The sequence below is a fragment of the Salmo trutta genome, unplaced genomic scaffold (genome assembly GCF_901001165.1).
Source record: "Salmo trutta unplaced genomic scaffold, fSalTru1.1, whole genome shotgun sequence".
In the NCBI taxonomy this organism is placed as follows: Eukaryota; Metazoa; Chordata; class Actinopteri; order Salmoniformes; family Salmonidae; genus Salmo; species Salmo trutta.
The window spans coordinates 20,001-37,519 of NW_021822831.1; the positions used below are offsets into that span (position 1 = coordinate 20,001).

General features: G+C 37.6%; 9 non-coding genes and 2 pseudogenes across 9 annotated transcripts; all 11 read right to left on the bottom strand.

Moving 5' to 3' along the window:
* Positions 1-310: 310 nt before the first annotated feature.
* Positions 311-429, bottom strand: LOC115185124 (5S ribosomal RNA). Its single transcript, XR_003874814.1, has one exon. It is a non-coding gene; the product is annotated as a 5S ribosomal RNA (ribosomal RNA).
* A 161-nt stretch (positions 430-590) lies between these two features.
* On the bottom strand, positions 591-709 carry LOC115185108 (5S ribosomal RNA). Its single transcript, XR_003874798.1, has one exon. It is a non-coding gene; the product is annotated as a 5S ribosomal RNA (ribosomal RNA).
* A 6,076-nt stretch (positions 710-6,785) lies between these two features.
* LOC115185127 (uncharacterized) lies at positions 6,786-6,904 on the bottom strand (annotated as a pseudogene).
* Positions 6,905-7,313: 409 nt separating this feature from the next.
* LOC115185156 (5S ribosomal RNA) lies at positions 7,314-7,432 on the bottom strand. The gene has a single exon (XR_003874833.1). It is a non-coding gene; the product is annotated as a 5S ribosomal RNA (ribosomal RNA).
* Positions 7,433-7,593: 161 nt separating this feature from the next.
* LOC115185132 (uncharacterized) lies at positions 7,594-7,712 on the bottom strand (annotated as a pseudogene).
* A 409-nt stretch (positions 7,713-8,121) lies between these two features.
* Positions 8,122-8,240, bottom strand: LOC115185157 (5S ribosomal RNA). The gene has a single exon (XR_003874834.1). It is a non-coding gene; the product is annotated as a 5S ribosomal RNA (ribosomal RNA).
* A 161-nt stretch (positions 8,241-8,401) lies between these two features.
* LOC115185158 (5S ribosomal RNA) lies at positions 8,402-8,520 on the bottom strand. Its single transcript, XR_003874835.1, has one exon. It is a non-coding gene; the product is annotated as a 5S ribosomal RNA (ribosomal RNA).
* Positions 8,521-8,929: 409 nt separating this feature from the next.
* On the bottom strand, positions 8,930-9,048 carry LOC115185092 (5S ribosomal RNA). Its single transcript, XR_003874783.1, has one exon. It is a non-coding gene; the product is annotated as a 5S ribosomal RNA (ribosomal RNA).
* A 6,112-nt stretch (positions 9,049-15,160) lies between these two features.
* On the bottom strand, positions 15,161-15,279 carry LOC115185159 (5S ribosomal RNA). Its single transcript, XR_003874836.1, has one exon. It is a non-coding gene; the product is annotated as a 5S ribosomal RNA (ribosomal RNA).
* Positions 15,280-15,688: 409 nt separating this feature from the next.
* On the bottom strand, positions 15,689-15,807 carry LOC115185126 (5S ribosomal RNA). The gene has a single exon (XR_003874816.1). It is a non-coding gene; the product is annotated as a 5S ribosomal RNA (ribosomal RNA).
* A 161-nt stretch (positions 15,808-15,968) lies between these two features.
* Positions 15,969-16,087, bottom strand: LOC115185109 (5S ribosomal RNA). The gene has a single exon (XR_003874799.1). It is a non-coding gene; the product is annotated as a 5S ribosomal RNA (ribosomal RNA).
* Positions 16,088-17,519: the final 1,432 nt, after the last annotated feature.

A 17,519-nucleotide genomic window follows, 5' to 3' on the forward strand; every position in this document is an offset into this window, starting at 1 on the left:
CTGAAAAAGTAGAAGAAATTACAAACACTGTAGCCATCACTTTATAGCACAGGTAGTTGGATAAAATACAAACTTTATTTCTTTTCATCATTTGAACAGGGTAAGGGAGCACAAAGCACACACAAGCTGCATTCAGCAACAATGTTATTATTTGTCTTATAAATACAAGGCAGATGCTAACTGACAACACACGGAACTTTGATCCTATTAAAAAGGCAGGAAGCTGCATTTAGTCAATTCATCATTAAATGCTTACTACAATGCAGTGTTGCTGATGAAATAGTGTAAGAGCACACCCTCTTGGACAAAAAGCTTACAGCACCTGGTATTCCCAGGCGGTCTCCCATCCAAGTACTAACCAAGCCCGACAATGCTTAGCTTCCGAGATCAGACGAGATCGGGCGTACCCAGGCTGGTATGGCCGTAAACGATAAACAATCTCTTGGTACAACATATATAGTCAAAGTGAGTCTGATAAACAGACTGCATTTTGCAGCAGGAAGCTGCATTTAGTCAATTCATCATTAAATGCTTACTACAAGGCAGTGTTGCTGATGAAATAGTGTAAGAGCACACCCTCGTGGACAAAAAGCTTACAGCACCTGGTATTCCCAGGCGGTCTCCCATCCAAGTACTAACCAGGCCCGACACTGCTTAGCTTCCGAGATCAGACGAGATCGGGCATACCCAGGCTGGTATGGCCGTAAACGATAAACAATCTCTTGGTACAACATATATAGTCAAAGTGAGTCTGATAAACAGACTGCATTTTGCAGCAGGAAGCTGCATTTAGTCAATTCATCATTAAATGCTTACTACAAGGCAGTGTTGCTGATGAAATAGTGTAAGAGCACACCCTCGTGGACAAAAAGCTTACAGCACATGGTATTCCCAGGCGGTCTCCCATCCAAGTACTAAACAGGCCCGACCCTGCTTAGCTTCCGAGATCAGACGAGATCGGGCGTACCTTTTTTTTTTTTTTTTTTAATAATAAAAAAGGATGAACAATTCATCCTTTTACAAAATCAAAAAAGAAAAGAAAACCAATTAAAAACACAATCATTCACTAAAACCAATTAATAATTAAAAACAAGTTTTTCATTTAAATCAATTTCAATAAAAGTACTCCCCCACACAAACAGCTTTTCAAAATTGCATCCACTATATTTATATACTACTTCTATATCTTTCTCTAAAATACTTCTAAATAAAACCTCCACATTCACAATTTTACCTTCATAATGTCCTAGATTCCTTCTTTGTCTTACAGCGTATCTAGCATGACTAAGAACAAAATTCATTAAATTAATATTAAAAACTTTGCTTTTTCCATTTAAACCAAAGAGAAACAACCTCCTCCACTCAACCCCATTAACAATATCTTCTCCCCAATGTTGTACTAAAATCCTCTTTAAAAACTTATGAAACTCTTCCAATCTACTGCATTCAACAAAAAAGTGCATAAAATTTTCCACCCCCGTACCACAAATATCACATTCTCTTTTGATATTTCTATTTATTTGATGTAAAACCATATTCGTAAAAATCCTATTATGTTTCAATTTAAAATCATTGTCTTCACATTCTATAGCATTATATTTTACATTAACATTCTTCCATATTGATTTCACATCTATATTTGTAAACACCCTAGACCACACTTTTTCTGAAGCAGGAGCTTTTGTCTCTTTTAAAATACATTTTCTATAAACCATTTTAACTTTTAAACCTGATAAAACATGTTTCTCCCCATTACTTTCATAGTATAAAACCGGTAAACCCTTAGCTCTCTCAACCACCTCTGTATTTATTAAAAGCACACATTCCTCAGGAATACACCCTAAAATTCTCTTATACATATTTTCTACAGTAGTTTTGCTGATTTCATCATCCACTTCACAAACATTATCATAAATAGCTTGAACAGGAAGAAACCCCGGAATGACCTCATATAAAATGTCCCCAATCTGTCTCATCCCAGCCCTCATAAAATATTTACAAAACACCATCTTATTATTATATTTTATCTTGGGATTTAAAAAAATTGGCTGATTTAAAATATTGTCTAAAATGGTACACTCATAATAAATATTTGGTAAAAACTCCCCCCAAGCCTCAAACACTTCTCTATAAAACAATGGTATATTACCTAACATGTCTTTTTTCATACACATCAATAAAGCATTGTCCCCCATCCTCCCAACCTCCTGCAAATACTCCTTAAAAAATCTTTTCCATCCATAATCTATTTCACCATATAAATATTTCCGTACCATTTTAACTCTAATTGCTTTTTTCCTCACATTTAAATCCACCAACTTCAAACCCCCCTCCTCATAACCTGCAATCAAAGTTTTAAAAGAAATTTTCACTCCTTTCCCATCCCATAAAAAATCAACTAAAATCTTATTCATTTCAGATAAAACCCATTCTGGTACATCTAAAACATTCATGACATGAATAAAAATTGACATCAGTAAAGAATTTACAACAATTACTTTCCCTTTTAATTTCAAAGCCCTCCCCCTCCACATATTTACCACCTTCCTAACTTTGTTTATAACCCCACTCCATGTTAGATCCCTAGCTTCTTGTTCCTTCACCCCTAAAAACACACCTAACACCTTAAAATAATCATTTACCACCTTAAAAGGAAAAGTCCCCTCATTAATCTTCCCAACATACATTATTACTGACTTCTCCATATTCACTTTTGCTCCTGAGGCTTTCTCATATACTTTAAAACATTCCATCACCCTTTTAACACTTCCCTCATCTCTAACTGTTATTGTGGTATCGTCTGCATATTGATGAATTAAACTAAAACCTCCTTGCGGAGTCTCTACACAATTTATAAAATGATCTTTTTTAAGGTATGCCGCTAAGGGTTCTACCGATAAAACAAATAATAAAGCTGATAAAGGGCACCCCTGTCTCACTGATCTCTCAAGAATAAAAGAATCTGTTAAAACCCCATTACATTTAACCCTACTTTTAGCCTTTCTATATAATAATTTTATCCATCCTATTATTCTATTTCCAAACCCATATTTTTCTAGTACCCTAAACATAAAATCATGTTCCACCCTGTCAAAAGCTTTATTAAAATCTACACTTAAAACAATTCCCCCTATCTTATCACTATTCATTTTATTTATCACATCTCTAAGTGTATTTATGGTATCTGCTATATCTCTTCCTTGCACACTATAATTTTGTGTAGGTGCTATAATATCATTTAAAACCATCTTCATCCTATTTGCCAGTATCTTAGCTAAAATCTTATAATCTGAGTTTAATAAACTAATTGGCCTATAATTTTCTAGTTTCAATTTGCTCCCCTTATTTTTATATAAAATCGATATCAGCCCTGTCACCATGGAGTCTGAAACATTATTATTATCTTCCATATATTGATATACTTCCAATAAAATCGGTGCTAAAAGACTTTCATACATTTTATAAAACTCTGCAATTAGTCCATCTACTCCAGGACTTTTATTTATTTGTAAACCCTTAATTGCATCTTTCACTTCATCCACTGTTATCTTCCTATCACACATTTGCTTATCCTCAACACCAATTTGCACATCCACACTATTTAAAATCTCTTTTACACACCCCTCATCCACCTCCCCTTTCTTAAATAAATCCTTATAAAAATTCTGTACAGTTTCTAATATCTCAACATAATCATTTACCACTTCACCCTTTACATTCTCAATCTCATTAAAATATGATTTCATCTGTTTAGTTTTCTCTAAACCAAGAAAAAATGACGTACATTTCTCCCCTTCTAAAACATATTTTGCCCTACTTCTAATAATTGCACCCTTACACTTATCTATTTCACATTTGCTCAATTGTGCTTTTAAATCTAAAAACCTTTCAATATTATAGTTAGGATCAATATCACATTTCCTCATTTCTTCATTCAGTTTTGTTCTTAAAAAATGTTCTACTCTTGTCATCCTACTCCTCTTCTTCCTTGCATATCTAATACTAAAAACTTTTATTTTTTCCTTAACATTTTCCCACCACTGACACTTATCATTCCCTTTTTGCTTATCCTCCATTTCATGTTCTATCAAAGATTTAAGTTGTTTCCCGTATTCCTCATCACCTAAATACCCTGCATTCATACACCATATTCCCCCCCCTTTCCTTTCCTTATCTAACCCCACCGAAAATGTTAACCCAGCATGATCACTAAAAGTTGTAAAAATATATTTAATATCTTTCATAAAATTCCTTAACCCTTCATTTACTAAAACCAGATCTATCCGTGTCTGTTTCAATTCCCCTAAAACCACCTGCCTTCTAGAAAATTCTCTCTTGTTCGGATTCTCGTCCCTCCATATATCAATCAAATTATTTTCAAACATCATCTTCCTTAAAACCCCCCTAGATACGTCACTTCTAAAAATAGCTCCCCTTGTCATATCTAGTCTATCCATTTTTACATTAAAATCCCCAACTAAAATACAGTTACCCTTGCACCATTTCCCTAATTCTAAAAATAAATTCCTTCTCTCTATTTCATTATTCGGCGCATAAATATTTATAATTCTAAAAACCCTACTCATATACTCAAAATCTAAAATTAAAATCCTCCCATTATTATCATTATATATCTTCTTCACATTTTCTACTACATCCTTCCTTAATAAAATTGCAACCCCACATGAATTCCCCCTGCCATTGTTTACATAAATAAAATCCCTCCATATTTTTTGTACTTCTAAAACACACATATTATCCCAGTGCGTCTCTTGAATACATAAAATTTCAGAATTCTTCATTTGTACTATTCTATTAAATTTTCCTATTGTTCTCACACCATTTGCATTTATCGACATTATTTTGACCATACTAATAAATAATAAAATTATAAAATATAATTTCATTATGCTCTACCTTTTATCCAGTTTCTTTCCTCTTCCACCCTTTCTCTCCCCCCCTCCCGCTGCTTTCCTCTTCCTGTATCCTCCTGTCGTTCTTTCAAACTTTTCCCCATCATCCGTGTCCGATATCTCCTCCAAGTCCATCTCATCCAGCCAACTTGTCTTCTTTACACCCTCATCCGTCCTGCTCCCCGCGCTCATCGCCGCCTCCAATACAGTCGCCGTGCTCCCCGTGTTCATCGCCGTTTCTGGAATATTCGTTGTGCTCCCCGTGTTCATCGCCGTTTCTGGAATATTCGTTATGCTCCCCGTGTTCATCGCCGTTTCTGGTATGTTCGTTGTGCTCCCCGTGTTCACCTCCGTCTCATGTGTAGTCGTCGTTGTGCTCCCCGTGTTCATACCCGTCTCTGTTATTGTCGTTAAACTTAAACCCCTCTCCATTTCTTCACCCCCCGAGGTACTTGTTTGTGCTGTGCTTTCCCCCATAACCTGTGAGTCCCCCGTGCTTCCCCCCAGTCCACTCCCCCCCTCCTCCTGAAAACTCCATCTTCTTATTTCCGAATCCATGCTGCTCCCAATTTCGTTCATCTTCTGGTCTTCCTTCTTCTCCCTTCTTCCTTCCTCCGTCTCTCCACCCTCCACCACGTCCTCTCCTCCATCTTCTTCTCCTTCTTCCGACAGTACAACTGCTTCCTCGAATAGTACTTGACTCCCCTCTTCAGTCATAACTTCTCCACAGTTGCACTCCGTCAATCTCTTTCTGCATCTGCCACAAAAATTCCTTTCCTTTTCTCCGATACATTCTCTAGCGTAATGGCCTTGATTACCGCACTTAAAGCACTTGAATTCAGGGCAGTCTTTGACTATGTGCCCTGGTTGAATACACAACCGACAAACTCTGACCTGTTTGTCATGAATAACCCTGAAGTATTCAATTCCCTCCAGCGTCTCAATTTTTGTGGAATATGGCAATGATTGGACTTTTTCCGTAAATTTAACTTTACAAAAACGTGTCCCGTCAACCACCTCCGTTCCAGGCCAAACTCTCCTCCTTATCTCCGAGACGGCCGTTACTCCCCAGCTACTCAGCTTGTCCAGTATAACTTTATCTTCTATATATACCGGGAGATTCATAAAAGACACCACCAATTCATTGACATTCACATCTCTCGCCAGAATCCTGGTGTCCTTTATCCTTAAACCGTCCATTAGACGTTCTTTACCTTTTCCGTTTCTCATCGTAATTTCATACTTCTTGTCTCCTTTCATTCGGCATCCCACCACCTCTCCACACGTCTCCTTAATTGCTCTCAGTAATTCCATCGTCGTCACCTTTTCTTCTCCCACCAACTCAATTGCCACCGTGTATTCTTTTCCATATTTCATTCCTCCTTTATTTTCATTATCTTTCCGTTGCGCATTTTCATTGTCCTTGTCCATTCCGTTTGTCGTTGCCATGTTGTCCGTCATTGTAAATCAAAAAATGAAACCGAAAAAAAACCTCCCCCAAGCAGCAAAACTGCAGGGGGGGAAAACTAACCAAACTTAAAACTATTCAAATGAAAAAACAAAAAATTATATGTCAAAATCCAAAAAAATAAACAAAAATAGCTCTCGAGCAAACACTCTCAAGCAAACACTCGCTCACAGCTCAATTACTCGCACCTGTCGTCACTTCTCCAATCAGGAATAGCGCCCCCAGGCTGGTATGGCCGTAAACGATAAACAATCTCTTGGTACAACATATATAGTCAAAGTGAGTCTGATAAACAGACTGCATTTTGCAGCAGGAAGCTGCATTTAGTCAATTCATCATTAAATGCTTACTACAAGGCAGTGTTGCTGATGAAATAGTGTAAGAGCACACCCTCGTGGACAAAAAGCTTACAGCACCTGGTATTCCCAGGCGGTCTCCCATCCAAGTCCTAACCAGGCCCGACCCTGCTTAGCTTCCGAGATCAGACGAGATCTGGCGTACCCAGGCTGGTATGGCCGTAAACGATAAACAATCTCTTGGTACAACATATATAGTCAAAGTGAGTCTGATAAACAGACATTGCATTTTCACCAATTAGATAAGCAGCTTGAACTTTGTGTCACTGAAAAAGTAGAAGAAATTACAAACACTGTAGCCATCACTTTATAGCACAGGTAGTTGGATAAAATACAAACTTTATTTCTTTTCATCATTTGAACAGGGTAAGGGAGCACAAAGCACACACAAGCTGCATTCAGCAACAATGTTATTATTTGTCTTATAAATACAAGGCAGATGCTAACTGACAACACACGGAACTTTGATCCTATTAAAAAGGCAGGGAGCTGCATTTAGTCAATTCATCATTAAATGCTTACTACAATGCAGTGTTGCTGATGAAATAGTGTAAGAGCACACCCTCGTGGACAAAAAGCTTACAGCACCTGGTATTCCCAGGCGGTCTCCCATCCAAGTACTAACCAGGCCCGACCCTGCTTAGCTTCCGAGATCAGACGAGATCGGGCGTACCCAGGCTGGTATGGCCGTAAACGATAAACAATCTCTTGGTACAACATATATAGTCAAAGTGAGTCTGATAAACAGACTGCATTTTGCAGCAGGAAGCTGCATTTAGTCAATTCATCATTAAATGCTTACTACAAGGCAGTGTTGCTGATGAAATAGTGTAAGAGCACACCCTCGTGGACAAAAAGCTTACAGCACCTGGTATTCCCAGGCGGTCTCCCATCCAAGTCCTAACCAGGCCCGACTCTGCTTAGCTTCCGAGATCAGACGAGATCTGGCGTACCCAGGCTGGTATGGCCGTAAACGATAAACAATCTCTTGGTACAACATATATAGTCAAAGTGAGTCTGATAAACAGACATTGCATTTTCACCAATTAGATAAGCAGCTTGAACTTTGTGTCACTGAAAAAGTAGAAGAAATTACAAACACTGTAGCCATCACTTTATAGCACAGGTAGTTGGATAAAATACAAACTTTATTTCTTTTCATCATTTGAACAGGGTAAGGGAGCACAAAGCACACACAAGCTGCATTCAGCAACAATGTTATTATTTGTCTTATAAATACAAGGCAGATGCTAACTGACAACACACGGAACTTTGATCCTATTAAAAAGGCAGGGAGCTGCATTTAGTCAATTCATCATTAAATGCTTACTACAATGCAGTGTTGCTGATGAAATAGTGTAAGAGCACACCCTCGTGGACAAAAAGCTTACAGCACCTGGTATTCCCAGGCGGTCTCCCATCCAAGTACTAACCAGGCCCGACCCTGCTTAGCTTCCGAGATCAGACGAGATCGGGCGTACCCAGGCTGGTATGGCCGTAAACGATAAACAATCTCTTGGTACAACATATATAGTCAAAGTGAGTCTGATAAACAGACTGCATTTTGCAGCAGGAAGCTGCATTTAGTCAATTCATCATTAAATGCTTACTACAAGGCAGTGTTGCTGATGAAATAGTGTAAGAGCACACCCTCGTGGACAAAAAGCTTACAGCACCTGGTATTCCCAGGCGGTCTCCCATCCAAGTACTAACCAGGCCCGACCCTGCTTAGCTTCCGAGATCAGACGAGATCGGGCGTACCCAGGCTGGTATGGCCGTAAACGATAAACAATCTCTTGGTACAACATATATAGTCAAAGTGAGTCTGATAAACAGACATTGCATTTTCACCAATTAGATAAGCAGCTTGAACTTTGTGTCACTGAAAAAGTAGAAGAAATTACAAACACTGTAGCCGTCACTTTATAGCACAGGTAGTTGGATAAAATACAAACTTTATTTCTTTTCATCATTTGAACAGGGTAAGGGAGCACAAAGCACACACAAGCTGCATTCAGCAACAATGTTATTATTTGTCTTATAAATACAAGGCAGATGCTAACTGACAACACACGGAACTTTGATCCTATTAAAAAGGCAGGAAGCTGCATTTAGTCAATTCATCATTAAATGCTTACTACAATGCAGTGTTGCTGATGAAATAGTGTAAGAGCACACCCTCGTGGAAAAAAAGCTTACAGCACCTGGTATTCCCAGGCGGTCTCCCATCCAAGTACTAACCAGGCCCGACTCTGCTTAGCTTCCGAGATCAGACGAGATCGGGCGTACCCAGGCTGGTATGGCCGTAAACGATAAACAATCTCTTGGTAGAACATATATAGTCAAAGTGAGTCTGATAAACAGACATTGCATTTTCACCAATTAGATAAGCAGCTTGAACTTTGTGTCACTGAAAAAGTAGAAGAAATTACAAACACTGTAGCCATCACTTTATAGCACAGGTAGTTGGATAAAATACAAACTTTATTTCTTTTCATCATTTGAACAGGGTAAGGGAGCACAAAGCACACACAAGCTGCATTCAGCAACAATGTTATTATTTGTCTTATAAATACAAGGCAGATGCTAACTGACAACACACGGAACTTTGATCCTATTAAAAAGGCAGGAAGCTGCATTTAGTCAATTCATCATTAAATGCTTACTACAATGCAGTGTTGCTGATGAAATAGTGTAAGAGCACACCCTCTTGGACAAAAAGCTTACAGCACCTGGTATTCCCAGGCGGTCTCCCATCCAAGTACTAACCAAGCCCGACAATGCTTAGCTTCCGAGATCAGACGAGATCGGGCGTACCTTTTTTTTTTTTTTTTTTTTTTATATTTTATTATGAGAAACAGACAATTTTACATCGTTTCAATCATAATTAAAGGGTGAACAATTCACCCTTTACAAAATCAGAAAGAAAATACAATCAATTAACAATTAAATCCAATTAATAATTGAACACAAGTTTTCCATTTGATGAAAGTCGAATAAATGTACTCCCCCACACAAATTGTTTTTCAAAGTTGCATCCACCATATCTATGTATTATCTCTATATTTTTCTCCAACATACTCTTAAAAAGTACCTCCACACTCACACATTTTCCTTCATAATGACCCAAGTTCCTTCTTAATCTTACAGCATATCGAGCATGACTTAAAACATAATTAACCAAATTAAAGTTCAAAACTTTACTTTTCCCATTTATACCAAAAAGAAAAAATCTCCTCCATTCCACCTCATTAAAAATCTCCTCCCCCCAATGTTTTACTAAAAGCTCCTTTAAAAATTCATGAAACCCTCTTAATCTACTACATTCAATGAAAAAGTGCATAAAGTTTTCCACCCCTATATGACAAATGTCACATTCTCTCTTAATATTTCTGTTGATTTGATGTAGAACCACATTAGTAAAAATCCTATTATGTTTTATTTTAAAATCATTATCTTCACATTCTATGGAATTCCATTTTACATTAACATTCTTCCATATTGATTTCACATCCAAATCTACAAAAACCTCCGACCACACTTTCTCTGAAGCAGGAACTTTTATCTCTTTTAAAATACATTTACTATAGACTGTTTTAACTTTCAAGCCTGACAATTCATGTTTCACTCCATTATTTTCATAAAATATATCCGGTAAACCCCTGGCTCTCTTAACCACCTCTGTATTTATTAAAACCACCCACTCCTCCGGAATACACCCCAAAATTCTCTTATACATATTTTCTACTGTAGTTTTGCTTATTTCATCATCTACCTCAATAACATTGTCATAAATAGCGTGTACCGGTAGAAACCCCGGAATGACCTCATATAGAATATCACCAATCTGTCTCATCCCAGCTCTCATAAAATATTTACAATACAACATTGCATTATTATACTTGATCTTTGGATTCAAAAAGATTGGCTGGTTTAAAATATTTTCCAAAATGTTACATTCATAGGAAATGTGTGGTAAAAACTGTCCCCAAGCCTCAAAAACTTCCTTATAAAACAAAGGTATTTTTCCCAACATTTCTTGTTTTACACACATTAATAAACCATTATCCCCGATCCTCCCAACCTCCTGCAAATACTCTGTAAAAAACTTTTTCCACCCGTAATCTAATTCTCCATATAAATACTTCCGAACCATTTTCACTCTTATCGCTATTTTCCTCACCTTTAGATCCACTAACTTCAAACCCCCCTCCTCATAACCTGCAATCAATGTTTTAAAAGCGATTTTCACCCCCTTCCCATCCCATAAAAATTCTACTAAAATCTTATTCATTTCAGTTAAAACCCATTCTGGCACATCTAAGACATTCATGACGTGTACAAAAATTGACATCAGTAAAGAATTTATAACAATAACCTTCCCCTTTAATTTTAAAAACCTCCCCTTCCACATATTTACAACCTTCCTGACTTTATTTATCACCCCACTCCATGTCAAATCCCTAGCTTCCTTTCCTTTTAAGCCTATAAAAACTCCTAACACCTTAAAATAATCTTTGACCTCTTTAAAAGGAAAATTCCCTTCATTTACTTTCCCAATATACATTACAACAGACTTTTCCATATTAACTTTTGCTCCTGATGCTCTTCCATATACTTTAAAACCTTCTATTACCCTTTTTACACTATCCTCATCTCTAACTGTTATAGTTGTGTCATCTGCATATTGGTGAATCAAACTTGAACCCTTCTGTGGAGTCTGTACACAATTGATAAAATTATCCTTCTTAAGAAAAGCCGCTAAAGGTTCAGCTGATAAAACATAAAGTAAAGCAGATAAAGGACATCCCTGTCTCACAGATCTCTCCAGGGTAAAAGAATCAGTTAAAACCCCATTACATTTCACCCTACTTTTTGCATTTCTATATAATAATTTAATCCACCTTATTATTTTATTACCAAAACCAAATCTTTCCAAGGCCCTAAACATAAAATCATGTTCTACCCTATCAAAAGCCTTATTTAAATCTATGCTTAAAACAATACCCCCTATCTTATCCCCATTCATTTTGTGTATCACGTCTCTAATTGTATTAATTGTGTCAGCTATATCTCTCCCAGGAACACTATAATTCTGTGTTGGTGCAATAATATCATGTAAAACTCTCTTCATCCTATTCGCTAAGATTTTGGCTAAAATCTTGTAATCCACATTTAATAAACTAATAGGCCTATAATTCTCCAATTTCACCTTACTCCCTTTGTTTTTATATAAAATAGTTATCATTCCTGTCACCATTGATTCTGATACACAATCCTTCTCCTCCATATAGTGATAAACCTCCAATAAAATAGGTGCTAAAAGACTTTCATAAATTTTATAAAACTCTGCAATGATACCATCTACTCCAGGGCTCTTATTCACCTGTAAACCCTTTATCGCATCCGTAACTTCATTTACTGTAATCTTCCCATCACACATCAACTTATCCTCTATATTAATTTTCACCTCTACACTACCTAAAATCTCCTGTACACACCCCTCATCCACCTCCCCTTTCTTAAATAAGTCCTTATAAAAATTCTGCACTGTCTCTAAAATCTCTACATAATCATCTACTACTTCACCCTTTACATTTTCAATCTGTCTAAGATATGTTCTTCTTTGAAAAATCTTCTCTAATCCAAGAAAAAAAGAAGTGCATTTCTCCCCCTCCAGAAAATACTTTGCTCTGCTTCTTATAATAGCCCCCTTACACTTATCCATGTCATATTTACTCAATTTTGCTTTCAACTCTAAAAACTTTTCTATATTATAATTAGGTTCACTGTCACACTTGCCCATTTCTTCATCCAATTTAGCTCTCAACTCATTTTCTTTTCTTTTCATCCTGCCTCTCTTTTTCCTTGCATATCTTATACTAAACACTTTTATTTTTTCCTTAACCTTGTCCCACCATAAACACTTATCCTTTCCTTTTTGCTTATCCTCCATTTCACATGTTATTAACGATTTAAGTTGTTTACAATAATCCTCATCCCCCAAATAACTCGCATTCATACACCACGTACCACCTCCTATTCTTTCCTTGTCTAAACCCACCGAGAAACTTAAACATGCATGGTCACTAAAAGTTGTAAAAACATACTTAACATCTTTCATAAAATCCCTACAACTTTCTTTAACTAAAATCAAATCTATTCTAGTTTGTTTTAATTCCCCTAATACCACCTGCCTTCTCGAAAATTCTCGTTTATCGGGATTGTCATCTCTCCATATGTCAATAAGTTTTTTCTCAAACATCATCTTCTTTAAAACACCCCTTGATACATCATTTCTAAAAGCTGCTCCCCTTGTCATATCCAATCTGTCCAATTTCACATTAAAATCCCCCACCACAATACAATTTCCCACACTCCATCGTCCCACTTCAATAAATAAAACCTTGCGCTCTATTTCGTTATTTGGCGCATAAACATTTATAATTCTAAACTTCATATCCATATACTCAAAATCTAAAACTAAAATCCTCCCATTATTATCATCATGTACATGTACCACTTTGTCCACCACATCCTTTCTCACTAAAATAGCAACCCCACTAGAATTCCCTCTACCATTATTAACAAAAATAAAATCCCTCCATATTTGTTTTACTTTCAATACACAATCATTGTCCCAATGCGTCTCTTGTAGACATAAGATATCCACATTTTCCATTTGCACTATATTTTGAAATTTATCCATTGTCCTTAACCCATTTACATTCAAGGACACAAAATTTACCATTTCAAAAAATAATAAAATGAAAAAGTATACCTTCATTGTCCTCTACCTTTTGTCCTGTTTCTTTCCTCCTCCATCCTTCTTCTCTCCCCCCGTCGCTTTCCTCTTCCTGTATATTTCCCTTAGTCTTTCTACCTTTTCCCCATCGTCCGTATCAGATATCTCCTCCAAGTCCATATCGTCCAACCAACTCAACTTATTTCCTCCCACATCCGTTGTGCTCCCCGTATCTCTCTCCGTCTCTGGTACTGTCGTCAAAATCAAACTTCCCTCCATATCTTCACCCCCCGAGGTACTCGCAAGGGCTGAGCTTTCCCCCAAAATCTGTGCGTCCCCAGTGCCTCCACCCAGCTCGATCTCTCCCTCCTCCTGGAAACTCCCTCTTCTCATCTCTGAACCCATGCTGCTCCCTGTTTCGTCCGTCTTCTGCTCCATCTTCTCCATCTCTCCACCTTCCTCCACATTCTCTTTCCCATCCTCTTCTTCTCCTCGCGGTGCTTCATCAGCTTCCATAAAGAGGTCCTGGCTCTCCTCCTCATTTGCAACCTCTCCACAGTTGCACTCGTCAGTTCTCTTCCGACATCCTGCGCAAACTGCCCTATCTCTCGCTCCAGCACATTCCCTCGCATAGTGTCCCTGGTTTCCGCACTTAAAACATCTAAAGTCAGGGCAGTCCTTTAAAATATGTCCAGGTTGAATACACAAGCGGCACACCCTAACCTGCTTGTCATGTATCACCCTGAAATATTCACCACCCTCCAGTGTCTCAAACTTAGTGGAATACGGCAAAGACTGCACGGTGTCGGTGAACTTTACCTTACAGTATCTCGTCCCATCTACGATTTCCGTCCCCGGCCAAACTCTCCTTCTGATTTCAGACACGGCCGCTACACCCCAGCTCCGCAATTTGTCTAGTATAGCGCCGTCCTCGATATAGACTGGCAAATTCATGAACGAGACTATGAGTTCGTTTGCCATCACGTCTCTTGCCATTACCTTCGTATTCTTGATCTTGAACCCATCCATTAAACGCTCTTTTCCTTTTGCATCCCGCATCGTGACTTCATATTTCCTTTCTCCTTTAATTCTGCACCCCACCAACTCTCCGCACACATCTTTAATTGATCTTAGTAATTCCATCGTCGTTATCTTGTCTTCTCCCATCAATTCCACCGCCACCGTTCGTTCCTTGCCGTATTTTAAGCCACCTTCAGCTCCAAATTTTGTACTTTGCGCATTGCCTTTGTCTTTATCCGTTCCATTATTCGTTGCCATGTTGTCCGTCATTAAGAAATCAGAAAAGTCTCAAAAACTCACCCCCAAGCAGCAGAACTGCAAGGGGGGGAAAAAACTCACTAAACTTAAACTTATTTGAATTCAAAATCAGATATTGTCCGTCAATAAACTAATAATATCAAACAAATATCTCTCGAGCAAACACTCACTTACAGCGTAATTACCTGCACCTGTTTTACTCACCGGAAGGGCGTATTCAGGCTGGTATGGCCGTAAACGATAAACAATCTCTTGGTACAACATATATAGTCAAAGTGAGTCTGATAAACAGACTGCATTTTGCAGCAGGAAGCTGCATTTAGTCAATTCATCATTAAATGCTTACTACAAGGCAGTGTTGCTGATGAAATAGTGTAAGAGCACACCCTCGTGGACAAAAAGCTTACAGCACCTGGTATTCCCAGGCGGTCTCCCATCCAAGTACTAACCAGGCCCGACCCTGCTTAGCTTCCGAGATCAGACGAGATCGGGCGTACCCAGGCTGGTATGGCCGTAAACGATAAACAATCTCTTGGTAGAACATATATAGTCAAAGTGAGTCTGATAAACAGACATTGCATTTTCACCAATTAGATAAGCAGCTTGAACTTTGTGTCACTGAAAAAGTAGAAGAAATTACAAACACTGTAGCCATCACTTTATAGCACAGGTAGTTGGATAAAATACAAACTTTATTTCTTTTCATCATTTGAACAGGGTAAGGGAGCACAAAGCACACACAAGCTGCATTCAGCAACAATGTTATTATTTGTCTTATAAATACAAGGCAGATGCTAACTGACAACACACGGAACTTTGATCCTATTAAAAAGGCAGGAAGCTGCATTTAGTCAATTCATCATTAAATGCTTACTACAATGCAGTGTTGCTGATGAAATAGTGTAAGAGCACACCCTCTTGGACAAAAAGCTTACAGCACCTGGTATTCCCAGGCGGTCTCCCATCCAAGTACTAACCAAGCCCGACAATGCTTAGCTTCCGAGATCAGACGAGATCGGGCGTACCCAGGCTGGTATGGCCGTAAACGATAAACAATCTCTTGGTACAACATATATAGTCAAAGTGAGTCTGATAAACAGACTGCATTTTGCAGCAGGAAGCTGCATTTAGTCAATTCATCATTAAATGCTTACTACAAGGCAGTGTTGCTGATGAAATAGTGTAAGAGCACACCCTCGTGGACAAAAAGCTTACAGCACCTGGTATTCCCAGGCGGTCTCCCATCCAAGTACTAACCAGGCCCGACACTGCTTAGCTTCCGAGATCAGACGAGATCGGGCATACCCAGGCTGGTATGGCCGTAAACGATAAACAATCTCTTGGTACAACATATATAGTCAAAGTGAGTCTGATAAACAGACTGCATTTTGCAGCAGGAAGCTGCATTTAGTCAATTCATCATTAAATGCTTACTACAAGGCAGTGTTGCTGATGAAATAGTGTAAGAGCACACCCTCGTGGACAAAAAGCTTACAGCACATGGTATTCCCAGGCGGTCTCCCATCCAAGTACTAAACAGGCCCGACCCTGCTTAGCTTCCGAGATCAGACGAGATCGGGCGTACCTTTTTTTTTTTTTTTTTTAATAATAAAAAAGGATGAACAATTCATCCTTTTACAAAATCAAAAAAGAAAAGAAAACCAATTAAAAACACAATCATTCACTAAAACCAATTAATAATTAAAAACAAGTTTTTCATTTAAATCAATTTCAATAAAAGTACTCCCCCACACAAACAGCTTTTCAAAATTGCATCCACTATATTTATATACTACTTCTATATCTTTCTCTAAAATACTTCTAAATAAAACCTCCACATTCACAATTTTACCTTCATAATGTCCTAGATTCCTTCTTTGTCTTACAGCGTATCTAGCATGACTAAGAACAAAATTCATTAAATTAATATTAAAAACTTTGCTTTTTCCATTTAAACCAAAGAGAAACAACCTCCTCCACTCAACCCCATTAACAATATCTTCTCCCCAATGTTGTACTAAAATCCTCTTTAAAAACTTATGAAACTCTTCCAATCTACTGCATTCAACAAAAAAGTGCATAAAATTTTCCACCCCCGTACCACAAATATCACATTCTCTTTTGATATTTCTATTTATTTGATGTAAAACCATATTCGTAAAAATCCTATTATGTTTCAATTTAAAATCATTGTCTTCACATTCTATAGCATTATATTTTACATTAACATTCTTCCATATTGATTTCACATCTATATTTGTAAACACCCTAGACCACACTTTTTCTGAAGCAGGAGCTTTTGTCTCTTTTAAAATACATTTTCTATAAACCATTTTAACTTTTAAACCTGATAAAACATGTTTCTCCCCATTACTTTCATAGTATAAAACCGGTAAACCCTTAGCTCTCTCAACCACCTCTGTATTTATTAAAAGCACACATTCCTCAGGAATACACCCTAAAATTCTCTTATACATATTTTCTACAGTAGTTTTGCTGATTTCATCATCCACTTCACAAACATTATCATAAATAGCTTGAACAGGAAGAAACCCCGGAATGACCTCATATAAAATGTCCCCAATCTGTCTCATCCCAGCCCTCATAAAATATTTACAAAACACCATCTTATTATTATATTTTATCTTGGGATTTAAAAAAATTGGCTGATTTAAAATATTGTCTAAAATGGTACACTCATAATAAATATTTGGTAAAAACTCCCCCCAAGCCTCAAACACTTCTCTATAAAACAATGG